Below are 16,839 nucleotides of genomic sequence, written 5' to 3'. Positions count from 1 at the left end.
GGCACATGCACAGTTGTTCGGGTTTTTTTATTTTACGGGTTTGTTTATCCTTTAAATCAGTAATTTGTTGACTGTTGCCTCTGTTTTTTTCTGACTGCTTCTCACATAAGTTGTGAGTGCAAGACTCAGGAAGAATGAGCCCAGATATTGGGTTTCTGCTTTCCCTTCCTCTTCCAATGGCCTGACATGCAACAAAGAGAAAGAAGGCTAAGTGTAAAAATATAAAACATAACATGAGCCAAAAAACGATAATGTTGAACCCACTTCATTAGCTTTTTAACAGAGCTGCAGCCTTCAGTCTCTGCATGCCGGAACGGGGAAATAAAGTGGATTTTTTTGTAGCTTTTCCAGTTAGAATAAGAATAAAGATAGGTCAATCCCAGGGGGCGCCAAAGTACAGAATTAAATATAAGCAAGGAGCCTGATGATCTAGATTTGGGCACACCTAGAGGGCAACAGTCGGTAAAACTTTGCTAGAAACTAAAGCAAATAGAGGAGAAAAGAATACTAAGTTGTAAGGTGTAATGAATGTTTATATTAATTTAAGCTTTATTAGCTTATCCTGCTACCTGATAGGATGGATGTAAAGGAAATACAGACATAAAATAAACACAAACATAAAAGTGAAATCAAACACAAACAGCAAATGATAGATCGGTCATCCCGTTTTAAGATGAGGCAGGGTTGGGGCTTCATTAGCTGTCCCGTAAAATAGCAGCTGTCTGATACTCAATAGTACATACTATTGCATGACAGTAATCACCCAGCAACTTTAGGGCAAGGGCACACGGAACGTAGGCTCCGCTGCTCTCAACCTGCATTTTTTTTTTTTGTCAGGCTAAGAGAAGCAGATCTGCTCCATGTCCCATCTACTTTCATCTGAACTGCTTCCGCCTGCATGCAGTCACTTGCATTGGAATGGAGGTCGGCCTGAAAATCCTTGCTTTTGTGTTTTCAGGCCATCCTCCTTTGAGCCTCAAGTAGCTTCTGTGATGCTGCCCCCGCTTACCTTTAGACCGCCAGAGGGGCCCTCACAGCAATAAAATAGCTTTGTGACACCCCCTGGTAATTTGTGGGGCTCTGCCACCTGTGGCAAGTTTCTTACATTGCCTCATGGCAGAATGGCCCTTGAATTATATTCTGGCTGTTTGCACTACTGTGTACAGAACTGTCTTATACGTTTCTTTGTGGGGTTTTTTGAATGCAACATGCTGCATTTTTGGCGGTTGGCACATATTCGTGAGACAACAGAACTCAAAATTAATGGTTATGTTTATAAAAAGATACAAATACAAAATATGTATTTTCACATGCTCTGAACTCAATCATAATCAATATGCTAAAGTCAGTAAGGCATTTTGTGCATTAAGCTACCAAAAATGCCATCCCCTTTAAACTAAACAGAAATTGTTTGTCCATATATTGCAATATATTCAAGCCAGCCAACTACATCAGTCATCCCTGGTCTTGCCAGTCCTACGCTCACTTTCATCTGATTCATTAAAGGAGTGGTTAAAAATTTTATAGTATGACTAATTCTAAGCAGCTTTTCAGTTGGTCTTCTTTTTTTTATATAGGTTTTGAACTACCTGCCTTTTGATTCTGAATCTTTCCAGATTTCACAGACCCCATATAAAAAACAAATGCTCTGTAAGGCTACACATTTATGTACTTTCTGTTACTCATTTTTCTATTCAGGCCCTCTCCTTTTCATATTCCGGTCTCTTATGCAAAAGAGTGGTTGCTAGGGTAATTGGAACCCCAGCAACCAGATAGCAAAAAACTGCAAAATGGAGAGCTGCTGAATTAAATGCTAAGTAAAACCATAAAAAAATTTAATTGGATCCTTCCAGCAAGCACCACAGAGTGATTGTCTTCTTGCTTCTACTTTTTTTTTGCGGCTGTGCAGTAGAGTGGAAAGCCGAACTTTAATGAAAAAGTCAGCTATTTACACGTGCGTCTGTCTAGGGAAATTTGAAGATAGAAGAAGCTGGAAGACAATCACTCTGTGGTGCTTGCTGGAACAATCCTGTGCTGGTGCAGTTTTCTGCTGATAGGAACACTGGCCTGGGGTAAGTACATGCGATCACTTGGGGGTGCCTAACTTTTGGAACCATATTTACCCACACCAATATGGGACTTAGCCTCCAAATGCAAATGAACAATGCTAGATAACCAAGGCCATACAAAATAGTATTAAAAAGCAATATTTATTATCACCATGCCAAAATTACTAAAACCATTTCAAATAAGCAGCGCTGCTTGGGGGGTGGGGATCCCATTATCCCTATTATTTCTCACTATTAAATACAATTCAATAAGGGAGACTGCGTGCACACTGTTGATGGAAGCCACCAATTGTTTCAGTTGTAACAAACTTTTGATCAAGTGCACGGAACATCGATCTGAGTAGATCCGTAATTAAATGTTCATGAGAAGAGGAAAGCGATATATCATCGCAGCTGTGGTGTAAGTCGCCAGTAAGGTGCTTAATTCCGTGGCACCTTACTGGCGACTTACACCACAGCTGCGATGATGTATCGCTTTCCTCTTCTCATGAACATTTAATTACGGATCTACTCAGATCGATGTTCCGTGCACTTGATCAAAAGTTTGTTACAACTGAAACAATTGATGGCTTTCATCAACAGTGTGCACGCAGTCTCCCTTATTGCATTGCAGCACTATTAACTGATGCGTTTTGAAAATTTTTTCTTCCCATGACAGTATCCCTTTAAAGGTGAACATCCCCTTCAAGAATGAATGAAGCTCTGGTCTATGGGCCAGTCAGTTAGATGCAGAATATCAGCCACAATAATGATAACAGAGGCCCAACTGACCCTCACCCTGGCACTTCACTTTTTTACAAAAATACTAGTTTTAGAAGGCACAAATATTTCCTCAGTAACTGTCGCCCAGCAACTGCCTCCTCCGAGCTTTGCTCTGATTACAAACTCAAACCCTAGGCTGAACTCAGCACAGACTGCGAGTATTTCTATGCGCAAGTTCCTAGCCAGGTGCTTCACTGACAGAATACAGAGCGACAGAATAGTCAATGTGGGTGCCACCCCCTCCCCTGTCTGCCTGCAATGCCCTGGGAGTGAGGAGGGAGCGCTCAGCAGCCACAGAGCTGGAGGAGGGGAGGCCTGCCCTGAGGTTAGGGAGGAGGAGCCGGACCTGGAACTGGAACTGGAACTGTGCTCCTGCCCCCAGTTTGTCCTGGGAGGAAGGGTGGTTCCTACTGAAACTTGTTCCGTGGTGGCCGAGTGTTTGGAAGTTTATGCCTGCAGGACCAGTCAGTAGCGACTAAGCGCACCCCTTAATCCTGGTGCCACCCGCTGCCCTTCATGTAAGCAAAGTAAAGAGCAGGCAGCGCCGTGGGAAGAGTCCATTTCCTGAAACAGGGGCCGGATACCTCCCATACACCCAGGGTAAGAGACCTCGGAACCACTTCTGTAATCACTGCTCGTTCCACCACTCCCTGATTAACTTCCGCGACTCCGGTCTATCCGCCTCTTTCCTTGCTACTACTTTATTGCTGGTATAGGGCTTAACTGAACGAGAAATGGTTTAACTGCGGCTCTTCAGCTGTTGCACTACAACTCCCAGAATCCCTGAGTGCTGCAGTCTAGAGCTAGTCACAATTAGCGCTGCTAGTGCAAGAGCCTTTGTTTAGTTTGCTTCTGAGCAGCTTCTGTATGCAATCCTGTAAATAACTGTCTGTGAAATATTATAGTCCATCCCTTTGTCTGTATGTGAAATGTGCCTTTACTCGTCGGTGCTGATGTTTCTACCCAATAGTAAAGCTTCATATTAAAGGGGTTGTTCATCTTTGTAACAATTGCTCAAATCTAATGGTTCACAAACAAATAGTAAACAAAAAAGTAGTTGCAGAGATATTCACCTCAGAAGCTTCCCTGTACTAATCCTTCAGTTCCATGGGGGGGGGGGGTCGGCGATTAGAGAAACTGTAAGATGGACATAGACTCAAATATTTCATCTTTGGCGTTTGTGGAGTGTCCTGACATTTTTCATGCCGTAGCGATCGGAAGGGTTAGAAAATTTCTATCAGCTGCCGATGATATCTCTGCATGTATTGCCGGTAGTACGATTTTCAGTGGGAGACTAGGTTTTTAGTGGCAGTCACTAGGTTTGTAGGACATAACTATCGTACGATTGCTGTCAGGGGCAGAACATTGGCTGATCTGTTCTTTTCTACTTTATTTGATCTGAATGGTTAGTGGCAGGTCAGGAGATGGCACCAAATGAACAATCTTTCGTCCAATGTGAAGGTAAATCTGCACGACTATGGCCAGCTTTACACGTTTGTGAGAGGGAGGGGGAGTGTGGGCTATGTGCTGCAGAGACTTCAACTGTGCACAGGCAGAGAGGATCCTGTTACAAGTTCAGGCGGTGTGTTGGAAAAACTTCTGCTGTGCAGGGACTGAGGATCAACATACATATTTGGGCTGCCAGAAAGCATGCTGTTAGAATCTATGCCAAAGGAGACAACTTTTTCCAAAGTTTGAGGTTTGCAGATGGGCATCGAGTAGCGCAGATGGGGTGATTGAGATGTACATGAGGTTGAGATGTGCAGGGGTATGCAGAGGGGATATTGGGCTGGGGGACATTGTGTCACTCAGTAATAGATCCCAATAGATACAGCTGATGTGACGATAATAACCAGTCATTCCCACTGCTGGAAAGTTCATGTAGGAGAGACTTATCATTCAGTACATAGATCCCAATAGAAACAGCTGATGTTACGCTAAAATTTTCTAACTAACTGTCACTTAACTGGGGAACTAGGGGTAAGCGCAGTTCACCCTAAGCCACAATTTTATAGCTTTTTTTTTGTTGAAGCTTCAAAGCCATTTCAGGTATTTTGTCAAAACTGACAATTTTGGGAAAGCATTGGGGCTGAATGTGTACTTTCCAGAAATATATTATTTTGGTGGGGGGGGGGTCAATTTATTATTTTGTGTTTTTACCCTATAAAAAAAATCATTATTCAGTAGCTGACTTGACTTCCGAGACCATTTGTATGTGCTACCTTCATGTCATCTATAGAACTCCGAAATCTCCATAAAACTATACATATCTGGTATTGGTAGGATTATCACCCCTTCATAAGTGAACACATATGAAATCCACAGCCTGCATGGCTAATTAGCAATTCATTTAGATGCATGATGCATGGCTGCACATAAATCCGTTCAGTCTGTAGCATGCGTCTAAATGAATTGCTAATTAGCCATGCAGGCTGTGGATTTCATATGTGTTTTAAAGGGGTGACGTGGCAACCCTAAAAGTAACATATTTTCTGGTATAAATCCCTATATCATGAATTTTAAATTTTTTGGTATTTAGAGCTCTAAATCTTGTTCCAGAAGTGGAACACTCAAACAATGCTTCTAAAGGGAGAGAGCACAACATGTTCAATAAACAGCTGGCACTGAATGTATGTAAAGGGTTAAACCTACCTGCCATTGCCACATTGCTCTCTCTTTCATTGCTTGATATGTAAGTTACATACGTTTCTAAGCAAGTCAGTGCAGGTTTTGATGCGATTTTGTACATTACTGAAATTATGCTTAATGCCAAAGTTATTAAAAAGGTTGTTGACCTTCAAACAACTAGTTGGTTTCAGATAAATCACCAAAAATAACGACTTTTTCCAATTACTTTCTATATTCTATTGTAAAGCAGCTCTGGGAGGGGGGTCGTCTCTAGACTGTTTTAAATTGATACATTTAGTTGATACATTTCTCATCTTTGTCACTGTTGAGCAGAATCCCTGAGTTTCATTAAAGGCAGCTGTTAGAATTGATACAGAGATGCTGCTGAGAAATGTATCAACTAAATGTTGCAAAATTGTAACAGTTTAGAGACTGAATAGGTAGCACCCCTTTGGCACTCCATTCAGTTAGTTCTAGCCTAGGCAGAAGGAGAATGCAATAATTGGGAGAACAAGGTGGCACCCTCCTGTTCTGCAGTAATTGTCTGCATAGCTGTTTGTTGCAAGGCAGGTTTCTTATGTGCTGCATCCATTTACCTATGTCATTACAATTGAGTAATCAACCAATGACCATTCAAATGATGTGACTGGTTACAGGGCAAAAGCAACCAATGAATTACAAGGAGGAGGGCAGTATCAATGTCCAAAAGGAAACAAGTAAGGGCAAAGCCTGAGAGTGATGATGTCATCATATAGGAAGTTCTCAGTTTGTCAGGTTCAAAATAGGCCACTCCCATCCCTGATCAGAGTGACAGGAGAGGGACTAATAGGTTAGCAGTTAACAGGTATAAAAATTAGGGATGCACCGAATCCAGGATAAGGTTCGGGATTCGGCCAGGATTCGGCCTTTTTCAGCAAGATTCGGATTTGGCCGAATCCTTCTGCCCAGCCGAACCGAATCCTAATTTGCATATGCCCCAAATTAGGGGCGAGGAGAGAAATTGCGTGACTTTTTGTCAGAAAACAAGGAAGTAAAAAATGTTTTCCCCTTCCCACCCCTAATTTGCATATGCAAATTAGGGTTCGGTATTCGGCCAAATCCTTCGTGAAGGATTCGGGGGTTCGGCCGAATCCAAAAAAGTGGATTCGGTGCATCCCTAATAAAAATCATCTTTTACAATGGCCTTTTTACTTTTTGTTATGGAAAATTTATTTTCTAACACATCGAGAGCATTGTTAGAGGTTTCATAAGATTTGTACTTTGAAGGTGAACATCCCCTTTAATCACAAGAGAGTGAGGAAAGTCCTGGAACATCTGTAGTGAAAGTATTGTAGGAATATATTTATCAAGTCATGGGTACACTAAGCAGAGATTTATAACCGTATTTACTAGTGAGAAAAGGAGGAGAAGGCAGCTTGATAACTGGCTTCCATTATCGTATGTTTTCCAATGATAGGCTTATTTTCTTACAGTGCCAGTAGTTTCTTGTCTCCCAGTGTTTGTGTCATTTTCTACTGTCCCTTGTAACACTGCTAGACAAGTGCCACCCACAGCTACAGGGAGGGAGCTGCTTCCTTTGTGAACTACTTTTTTTGCCTTTTCCAAATGTGCTAAGTTTTTTCATCAGGTTATTTTTTTTCTTTAGAGAGTATTAAATAGCAAAGACTGATTCCTCTAAACCAGAGACTAGTATTATTTACACTCCAGATTCTGGGGAACTACAGTGCTGTTGTACTCTTATTAGGGCTATGGTGCATGAGGAGATCTTAGAGAGTTTTGTCACCCAGTAGTTTTGTAGTTGTTCATTACCCCCCCATGCAGATTCTTGACAGGCGATTATCTAGTGAAAATGTGGCATTGAGTATTTCCAACAATAAAGTAAGAATTGGAAAAAAAAATGTGATGTGGACAAAAAAAAAAAAAAAAAAAATTTCCATGTGCCTTTGTCATAAACCATAGCATCTCATGGTGGATGATTAGCTAACTGTCCTTGGTGTTGATGTTTGTATACAAATGTTACATTTCTGACGTGATTGTCCCTTAACTGCGGTTGCCTCAAGTAATTTGTCCAGACGCCACTCTCCTTGTTTTAGGATTCTTATGCAGCGAAATGAGAGTATTTGTCTGAAGTCTGGAAACCTTTGTCCAGTGTATCTGTTTTACTCCTACGCAGTATTATTGTATACTAGGGATGCACTGAATCCACTATTTGGGATTCAGCCGAATCCCCGAATCCTTGGTGAAAGATTCGGCCGAATACTGAACAGAATCCGAATCCTAATTTGCATATGCAAATTAGAGGCAAGAAAGCACGAAAAATCACATGATTTCCCTACTCGCCCCTAATTTACATATTCAAATTAGAATTCGGATTCGGTTTGGCCAGGCACAAGGATTCGGCCGTATCCGAATCCTGCTGAAAAAGGTCGAATCCTGGTGCATCCCGAACCGAATCCTGGTGCATCCCTAATGTTTACGTTAATGTGCTGCAAAAATGTTAAGGGAACACTAACCTGCAGCATGGCATCTTTAAACAATGCCAATGTATTCTGCTTACTCTGCCTGTTTTTCATCTAGGTATCAGGCAGGCAGTTGTTCCAAGGGCCACATACATGGGATGATAAGTTTCCAATTTATACAAAGTTAGAGATTCTGGACTATCTTTTTGTAGTAGTAGTTCACCTTTATGTTAACTTTTAGTATCTTATAGTTTCCTATTCTTAGCAAAGCTTCAATTTGACTTCATCTTTTACCATTTTTGCAGCCTACTTTTGGATTGGTGTTAATTTTTAGCAGTTCTATAGCAGAATTATCAGCCTTCCTATTTTGTCTTTTTCCACTCTAAAGGCTATCCGTTTATCAGGGTCACTTAGCCCAGCAATCAGAAACATGACTGCAAGGTTTCTGTTTTATGATTATTGTTATAGTTTTGTCACTTATTTTTCTGCTGGGATCCTCACCTAATACATTCGTATTTTTAAATAGCTGCCTGCTTCCTAGGGTAACAAATCCCTAGCTATCAGAGCACTGTTTCATTTCTGACAGTTGCAGAGCAGAAAACATAATTCAACCACACCTCAAAAATTAACTAGAAGACAACTAATTGCAAGTCCCTTTTAAACACAACTGCTTATACTAAATGTTCATTTAAAAGTGAACTAATCCTTTAACCTATAGATTCCTAACTCCTCCTACTCCACTGGTATTTGTATAACTAGTCAAGAACACATGTGCCTATTTGCCAAAAATAGCTATTTTTTTTGTGGTAGAGTACTAGATTTATTTGTTTGCTTTGAAAACTTGTAACTCATTATTTTACTTATTAATCTGGACAATAATACAGATTAATATGACAGAGCGGTGTTCCTTTCTAGTTTAATGTTATAACATTTACACGTTTCTGCTTATCAATAACTTTTAAATCAATTTAGTCAATCTGGTTATTTCTTATGCCTCCAGTCAGTGGCAGCCAAAAAAAAAAGAAGATTTTTATGTATTGTAAAGAAAACTCTGTATTGTAAAGAAAACTCCGTATTGTAAAGAAAACACCCAGCATTGTAATATAGTATAGTAAGATGACAGTGGATATTTATACTATCTATTAAAGAGTTAATAGCTTAGAAGTGTGTTGTTAAGAATAACAACCATATTCACAGAGGTTTTCACACTAGTGCTCGACTCTTCACAAGGATCTCTCACTGAGACAAACAATGATGGGTGTTTGCAAGATGATGCTTTTATGCAAAATTGTCTGGAACCAGTGCTATCTTTGTAATGGTAATCTCTTGCCCTGGTTGAATAAGCATTTGGTTTCAAATAGTGCATAACAGTTAATGATATTTTTAATTGGCTTTGTGTTTTTTAAATCACTTTTTCGATTAAATTTTTTTTAAAAATGAATGAACTCACTTATTTTTCCCCATAGCATCTCAATAACTCAAGCCCCAATTTATTTAAAATTAAATAGGCAGCAGCAGATGCTTTATCTCCATCTGAGCACCTTTAAGCACTTTACAAAACTTTGTAGCAGCAGCTGTCATAATTACATATTACAGATACATAAGCTGATATATTTTTGATACACTATTTGCTGGCATTTCTCTGCTGCTAGGGATGGGCGAATTTGAACCGTTTAGTTTTGCCAAAAATTCACCGCCGGTGAAATGTCGCCGATGGCCATTAAAGTCTATGGGTGGCAAAAAAATTTTGACGCGTGGCGAAACGCCATACGCACAACGCCATACAAGTCTGAGGCAACTTTGGGTTACTATTGAAAACGCATCGCAGCATGTGCATTAGCGCAGGCGACTTTTCATTCTAGCCTATGGGGAAAAAGGCTGAGGCAGTTCGGGGAGATAGTCGCTCAAAAGACAAGGCGATTAGTCTCGATTAGCCAGGCAACAAAATCTCCCCGAATCTGCTCGTGTGGACTAGCCCTAAAAGATACCTTGAAGGTGAACCACCCCTTTAACCATTTTAGAAAGCTAATGCCCTGGCTTAGATAGCTGTCTATGGGAGACATAAGGGGGATGAAATGATTTCTTATTAAAAATAGATTTGTTAAAAAAAAAAGTGTGGTAGAAAATTATCTGTATTTTTGCCCTATGGTAAAAAAAAAAAAAACAAGCAAACCAGGAGTGACATAATATGATGCATTTAATGGGTAAGTATATAGAATTATTTTTGCCTGTGACTGAAACTTTGGAACACTCTATGAACCACTTTTTGCTTTTTTATGGAAGAATTGCAAGTGCAGCATTTTGTTTATTTACTTTATGTACCGTATGTTTGTTGCTAATAAGCGCCAAGGCATTGAACAACTTCCTTGCCAGGTGTAAAATATGAGTACAAAATGTATATTCTATGATATATCAGTACAAAATGTATATTGTAGGATTCTGTGTAGTGTTGGGTACCAGATATGCTCCATTACATGGCAGTATAGTGCTAAAAGCTTTCTGTGCTAAATATGATTGCTATCTTTCAGCAAAAAATGGCAATTTTGTAGCAACCCTGCTCCTCCAAATGTAGTTCTTATATAGAATAACTAGTTGTTACATGTCTAAAATATGTTTTTCAAAATGTGCTCTAAATATGTTTTAGCAATGAGTCCTTATGCTCAACTCACAGCTATTATGTTAGATATCCTGTCATTCCAGCCTTTATACATTACATTTGTGGCTAACTATATTAACAACATTTTTTAATTTGCAAAGCCTATTTATTTGTGTTTTTTATTGTTAAACTGAACTGTTCCTTTAAATAAGTAATTTTGCTATGGTTCAGTATTTGGAAAGCAGGTAGGCGTCTTGTCTGCCTACAGGTGAACATGGCATATGCTCATTCGCTTAAAATCTTGTTCCTGTTGGCCTTCATCCTGTGCCACCCACAAAGAATAAAGAATGGAAACTGCTGTAGGGTGTGTGTTTGTGTGAAACCTGTTCACTGTGAGTTGAGCAAAGAAAATGTTGTATGGATTCTTATGAATAATAGAAAGCTCTACTGAATGAAAATGTAACTGTATAGCACATCTTAGCAACTATGATAGTCATTTAATTTCTGTAACAGATATATATGTAATGCCTCTGTGTACTTTTTGTATAGTGGAGACACTTTTGGTAGCTTTATATAAAGAATAGTCTAGTTAAAAATTTGCTTAGTAGTGATTTGTAAAGTTGTACTTTTTTTGGCAGCAACTTTTGAATTGTAGGCCATGGGTTTACAAATGGTGTAACTGTAAAACAATCTATTATACGTATGTGTAAATATAACATAGTTATAAATAGGGATGCATTGAATAGGCTGATTTAGACCTGGATTTGTTTTGGTATTCGTCCATATTTTTTTGTGCAAAATTCAGTGAATCCTTACAAATAGAAAATAAGTTGCTGTCTTAGTATTACCTTTAAAAAAAGCCACTTATATAGAATCTGTTTTTAATTCATGTTAATTTGTGTTTCTAGAGGCCTCCAGGTTTTGGAAGCAATGTGCTCATTTTAGCTTTACACTTTTTGCTCGTTTTAATTCATTTTTTATGTTATTTCTTGCAAAATCTGGACATGAATCTGTCACATTCTACTTCATATGAGCACAATCAAGAAAACGTACATCCACTGAGAAGCTCTGTATAAACAAAACCCCTCCTGTCTCTCCCAGCTTCCGCCTGTTACATTATGAGATAAGAAGCAGTTTGTTATACAGAGGTTTCTCAGGACTGCTGATATGCTTTGAATGGACTTGTAAAATTGGGCCATTGTTGCACAGATAATATAGTGCAAAACAAATTTTCGTACAATATTTGGTGGGAAACAAGCTGACTGATATCGGCAGAAGACTTGGATATCGGTCGGCTCGTCGATCAGGCTGGATGGAAAATTTTGAAAAATCTCAGATCCAATCCCGTACAGCGAGCAGTAAAGGACAGGGACATTTAATTTGCATAGAGATCTAGGATGTTTTATCTGTGATCAAAACTGTGTTAATGTGTACGAGCTATCATGCAATGATTGGCATTGTGACTCTATCCTTCTGCTTTATTTGCCTTGCACATGGACCTTAGACTGTATTATTTATGTTTTATTCTTTTAATTTTCTTTCTTTTATGTAATGGTTGTAAATTTTGAAAATGCATAAATAAAAACTTTTTTTTTTTTTAAACAAATCTTTACATCTATGGCCAGCTTAAGGCTTTAGTTTCTACTGCATATTTTGCCCTGTTTAGAGCAAGAAATATTAAAAACCACAGGCTTTTCCTGATCAAAACAATAGACAAAAAGTATGTTCAGAACAAGCTCTGTTAATTGAATGTTGAAAAGGGGAAGTGGTAGAACAGGCAAAAACTGTATTTGGGACTTTTGTAAGTTAAGAAAGAGATGTGTTGCTAACGCTGACTGGATATAGCGCCTAATTAGCACACTGGGTCCTGAGTAAACCGTATCAATATTAACCATTACTATTTTGGTTCATTACTATAAAAGCCTGCCTGGCTCAGTTACCCAATATTTTGGGCACTCCCTCTAATTTCTTTTTAGCTGTCGGAGCAAACCTATTTTGTGTGCTGTGTAAGTGATGTGGGTCTGTGTTATCCCAAAAATGTATCTGTGCATGATCAACAAAAAAAAAGAAACAACTTAAAGAAAGTCAGAAAAATCAGGCAGTCAAATTTACTATGAAGAATCTTTTTAAGGTGTTTCTTATGTGCATAGTCGCTGGCTGCAGTTCATGGAGATCTAACGATGACTTGCAGAACTGTGATGGAGATGAGAATGACGGCCATGCTAGTGACGTTTGCGTCCAAGTACAATGTCTAAAAGAAGTTCTGTGGTCTCACACATCCTAATTGGAAGGAGGAACCTGACTTTGCATTATACTGGAGAACAAACAGATACTTCCCTATAACTGGGGAATTTTTTTGGTAGTTTTCAAAGAAAGATCTGCTGAAATTGTGTTTTCTTTGTGGTGCAGCTGCATCAATGAACAGATGCAGCAGCGATCCAACGGGATTTTTTGTCCCATCCGATCGAGATCTGGCTGACTTTCGGCCAGATCTCGATCGGGGAAGCCCGTCGGGGGGCCCCATACACGGGCCAATAAGCTGCCGACTCGGTCTGTCGGCAGCTTTTATCGGCCCGTGTATGGCCACCTTTACTTACAAAGGTTTGAAGCAGTGTAAAATAACGGCATCAGATCTGGTGTTCCCATGGCGTGAAATAAAAGACACCTTTTTTTTTTTTTTGGCAATTTTCGCTTTACACAGCATAATAAATAGGCCCCATAATCTTGTCAGAGACTGACCCATGTATTAAATTGGAAACTGGAGTAGTGGCTCCCCGTCCCCCAGGATTATTTTGATGTGTAATCGTTATGTAGTTTAATGCAGTATGCTACTCACGTGAAAACAAGCACATTTCTGCTTTGCATATGCTGTGTTAATATTAGGGCAGTTTGTTTCCCCTTTTACAAATGTTCATTTCCCCCTTTTTTTCCACTTAGTACATAACATGTTCTGCTCTTACTCCCTTCCTGTCTGGTGGCTGTAGGATTCTGGCCATAAGCAGTTTCTGGTTATTTAGTAAATTCTAAAGCCATGTAGAGAGCACATAACAAACAGGTGTGTTAACATTTTGGCATTTTTATGTTTCTTCAAAATATCCAGTTAGTGAATCTCTAGTGTAAAATGTTTGTGATTTTTTTTTTATGTGCAGGTTTAAGTGGCTTTTGCTGACATTCAAAATAAAATAAAATAAAATAGAGAATTGCATTAAGCAATGCATTATATATGTTCTTACATGTTTGGCATGCAATTTAATGAATGTACATTTAAACGCCTGTTTGTATAAGGGCACCAAGGCATTGGTCGTGTGTGTATATATATATATATAAAGAGAGAGAGATGTAATGAAGGTATACAGGTCTACTACCACCAGTTTCCTTTTTGTAACCACACTGCTTTTGTATATCATCAAATCCTACTAGTGCTGCAGTGAGTTGCCTCATTTGTCCTCACCACAGTTGAAACCAATTCTCTAATGTTAACCACAAGTGCTTTATTTGCTATAAGATCAGTTTTTTGTTTTTAAACGTTGCTAATGGTGATTTTGTTTTTCAGTGATAAACAAAGCTGATGTTTGCAAGGTTAGGAATGTGTCAAAGCTTTCTTCTAGTTGAAAAAAAAAATTGCGAATTCTCCTATGACCTGATAGGTCCCTAAATGCTGCAACCTGTGCTGCATTTCCACCTTACCTTTAATTAGTTAGAGCATTCTGGTAATTTGTCATCGATTTGTATACAGCACAAGAAAATTGTCCAAGTATTTTATTGGTGTTTGCTGTATGCCCAGGTATCCTTAGCTGTTGCATAAATCCCCCCATTCAGACTCATGTCCCTTGTATCCCTTAAATAATGCTTTGCCTTGTCACAAAATATATGTATAATCCTGTTAAATGCAAAGTGAACCTGCTGTGAATATGCATTTAAGGAAATGTAATTATTTTGTGTTACTGGTTGTTAAAAATACCCTTAATCACTTGTCTGCAACAAGTAATTATTTTTGCATGATTTAAGATTACTATGGGTGGAATTCACAAAAGTGGAGAAAACCAATTTTTGAAGTAAAAGTGGTGGTAAACTGGTGTAAAATACCTTCTCCATATTAGCAAACAGAAATCCGCCTAAATTCTGACTCAACCGCCTCTTTTAATTTTTTAGTGAAAGAAAGACAGGTTACAGAATTTGTCTTTCAAACAACATAAAAATGAAGCAAAAAATTTGAGGTAGAAATTTTCTCCCTACATTTTAAAAACGGAGTAAAGCTCAGTATAACTCTTCCCCTTGTGTCAGATCAATTCTAAAATAATATGCTCTGCTTTGGTTCACCCAATCTTCATTTCACACCTCCTGTTAGCGCCCTATTGCGGAAGTATTAGCATTTTAATAGGGATTAGCATGTTATAGTTGGGGCACAAGTTTTTGTCTAACCCTATAGGTTTAAAAGCCTCATTTACAAAACAAGAAAAACACTAATTAAACCAAAAAGTGTATTTTATACAATTTTATATGTAAAAAGTTTCTAACTTGCATTATTTTGTTAGTTTTAGCCTAATTAATGAGGTAGTATTAGCAATTTCAGTGAATATATTATCAAAAGGAAAAGTAAAGCCTTCCAGGAATTTTTTTTACTCTCAGCAGCACTTAGACACTTGGGGGCAAATTCACTAAGCACCGAAAATGCGCTAGCAACGCCTTCGCCAGGCGAAGTTTTGCCAGGGCGCAGCTAATTCACTAAAATCCAAAGTTGCGGTCGGGGAGGTTAAAGGTAGCGAAGTAGCGAAGTGCGCAAGCTTTAATTCGTCAAGCAAAGCGAAGTTAGCAATGCCTAATTTGCATACAGTGCCAAGTTAAAGTACAATGGACGTATATGTAGCAGCAAATACATTACACTACACAAGCTGGGAAAGCTTCATAAAATAAAATAGATTTGTTATTTTGCCCTATACATGTGCCCACTGTATAGTTTAGGTGCCATATGTTAGGAAATGTAGGGGGCAAGGAGGGTACCCCAAAAAAATTTTATGATCTTTTTCAGCCGATCATCCTTAAAAAAGTAAAAGACGCCAGCGTTTTTTGAGACTTAGAAAAAATTTCAACTTTTTTTTGAAGCAAGCCCTATCTACTCTATTGCACTGGTCTGAGGTGGCGAAGGCAAGTCTGGCACAAGAGTTCAGTAAAATGCACAAGTTAGTGAATTGGCGTAGTTACGTCCCTTCGCCATATCGCAACTTCGTCTGGCGTAAGGGTGCGAAGTAGCGACAGAGTAGGTCCACTTCGCTAGCAAATTTACCCAGCGCCTGTTAGTAAATCGCCGAAAAAAAAAATTATGCATAATTATCCTAGGTAAAATAAACCCCCTCCCCCAAAAATTCCAATTTGATGGCTGACTGACAGTTGTAGTAAGAGCAAAAGACAAATTCAGAAAAATGTCTTTAAAATGTCACGCAAAAGACAAAATCTGAAAACTGTCTATTTAAAAGACAGATTCACAAAAGTGGAGATGGGGTTTGTGAATTTGGTGGCAAATCCACCACAATATCACCACTTTTGTGAATTCTCCCCTTAGAGCATGCTTCTATTTTAATATCCATCATCCTGCATTGTGTGATCAAAGACTACAGTCCTAACACGGCATTCTCCTATGTTCTGTGTACTTACAATAGTATTATGCATTCAAAAGGCAAGGAAATGATTAACTACATGTAGAGGTTACTATCCTATTCTGCATTACTCAATACACCCTTATCATTAAGTGGGAATCGTGAGTTTCCAGTCACTAAACCTGCTTCTAATTATTTAGAAATTTGAAAACTTAATTTTTTGATTCAGTGTTATTAGCTTTCTCAAAAAACTGATTTTATTCTATGTACTGTTTCTTGGCTCTTGTGTAGAGTGTTGGGTGTGGCATAGTTGTTAGTTATAACACTATGCCCTATATGTAATAAAAGACACTAAATTTGTCCGAGCAGTAACCCATAGCAACCAATGGGATGTTTGTTTTTAAACAGGCGATCAGTAAATGCTACCTGCTGATTAGTCGCTATGGGTTACTGCTCCTGGGCAAACTTAGTGCATTTTATTACATATCCCCCTAAACAGAGAGAGGGATGTAAGACTAAAGTAATGAAAGTGTTGCTGTAAGATGGAAAGCCATGTCTGTGCACTAAAGGCCATTTATAGCACCTCCATTCCTACTAACACCTCAAAATAATCCGATACCATGTGCAGAGGCACATAAATATTTGTTTCATATACAGAGGGCTACAATGACTTAAGGTGGCCATAGACACACAGATAATATCGTACAAAACAAATTTTAGTCCGATATTCG

The 16,839-nt window shown here is 38.8% G+C and overlaps 1 protein-coding gene across 2 annotated transcripts in view; it reads left to right on the top strand.

Moving 5' to 3' along the window:
• Window positions 1–3,071: 3,071 nt before the first annotated feature.
• The window catches only part of cyfip1.L (cytoplasmic FMR1 interacting protein 1 L homeolog), a 64,061-nt gene continuing 50,293 nt past the window's right edge, over window positions 3,072–16,839 (top strand). Inside the window, exon 1 of one of the 2 annotated variants that reach the window (XM_018247134.2) lies at window positions 3,072–3,431. The gene's annotated coding sequence lies outside the window, so the exon portion shown is untranslated. The remainder of the gene's footprint in view (window positions 3,432–16,839) is intronic. The other variant, XM_018247133.2, reaches the window with a different exon arrangement.

The sequence above is a fragment of the Xenopus laevis genome, chromosome 2L, assembly GCF_017654675.1.
Source record: "Xenopus laevis strain J_2021 chromosome 2L, Xenopus_laevis_v10.1, whole genome shotgun sequence".
NCBI classification, from domain to species: Eukaryota; Metazoa; Chordata; class Amphibia; order Anura; family Pipidae; genus Xenopus; species Xenopus laevis.
The sequence above is the reverse complement of the archived record's forward strand: the minus strand, read 5'-3'. Positions and strand labels throughout refer to the sequence as shown.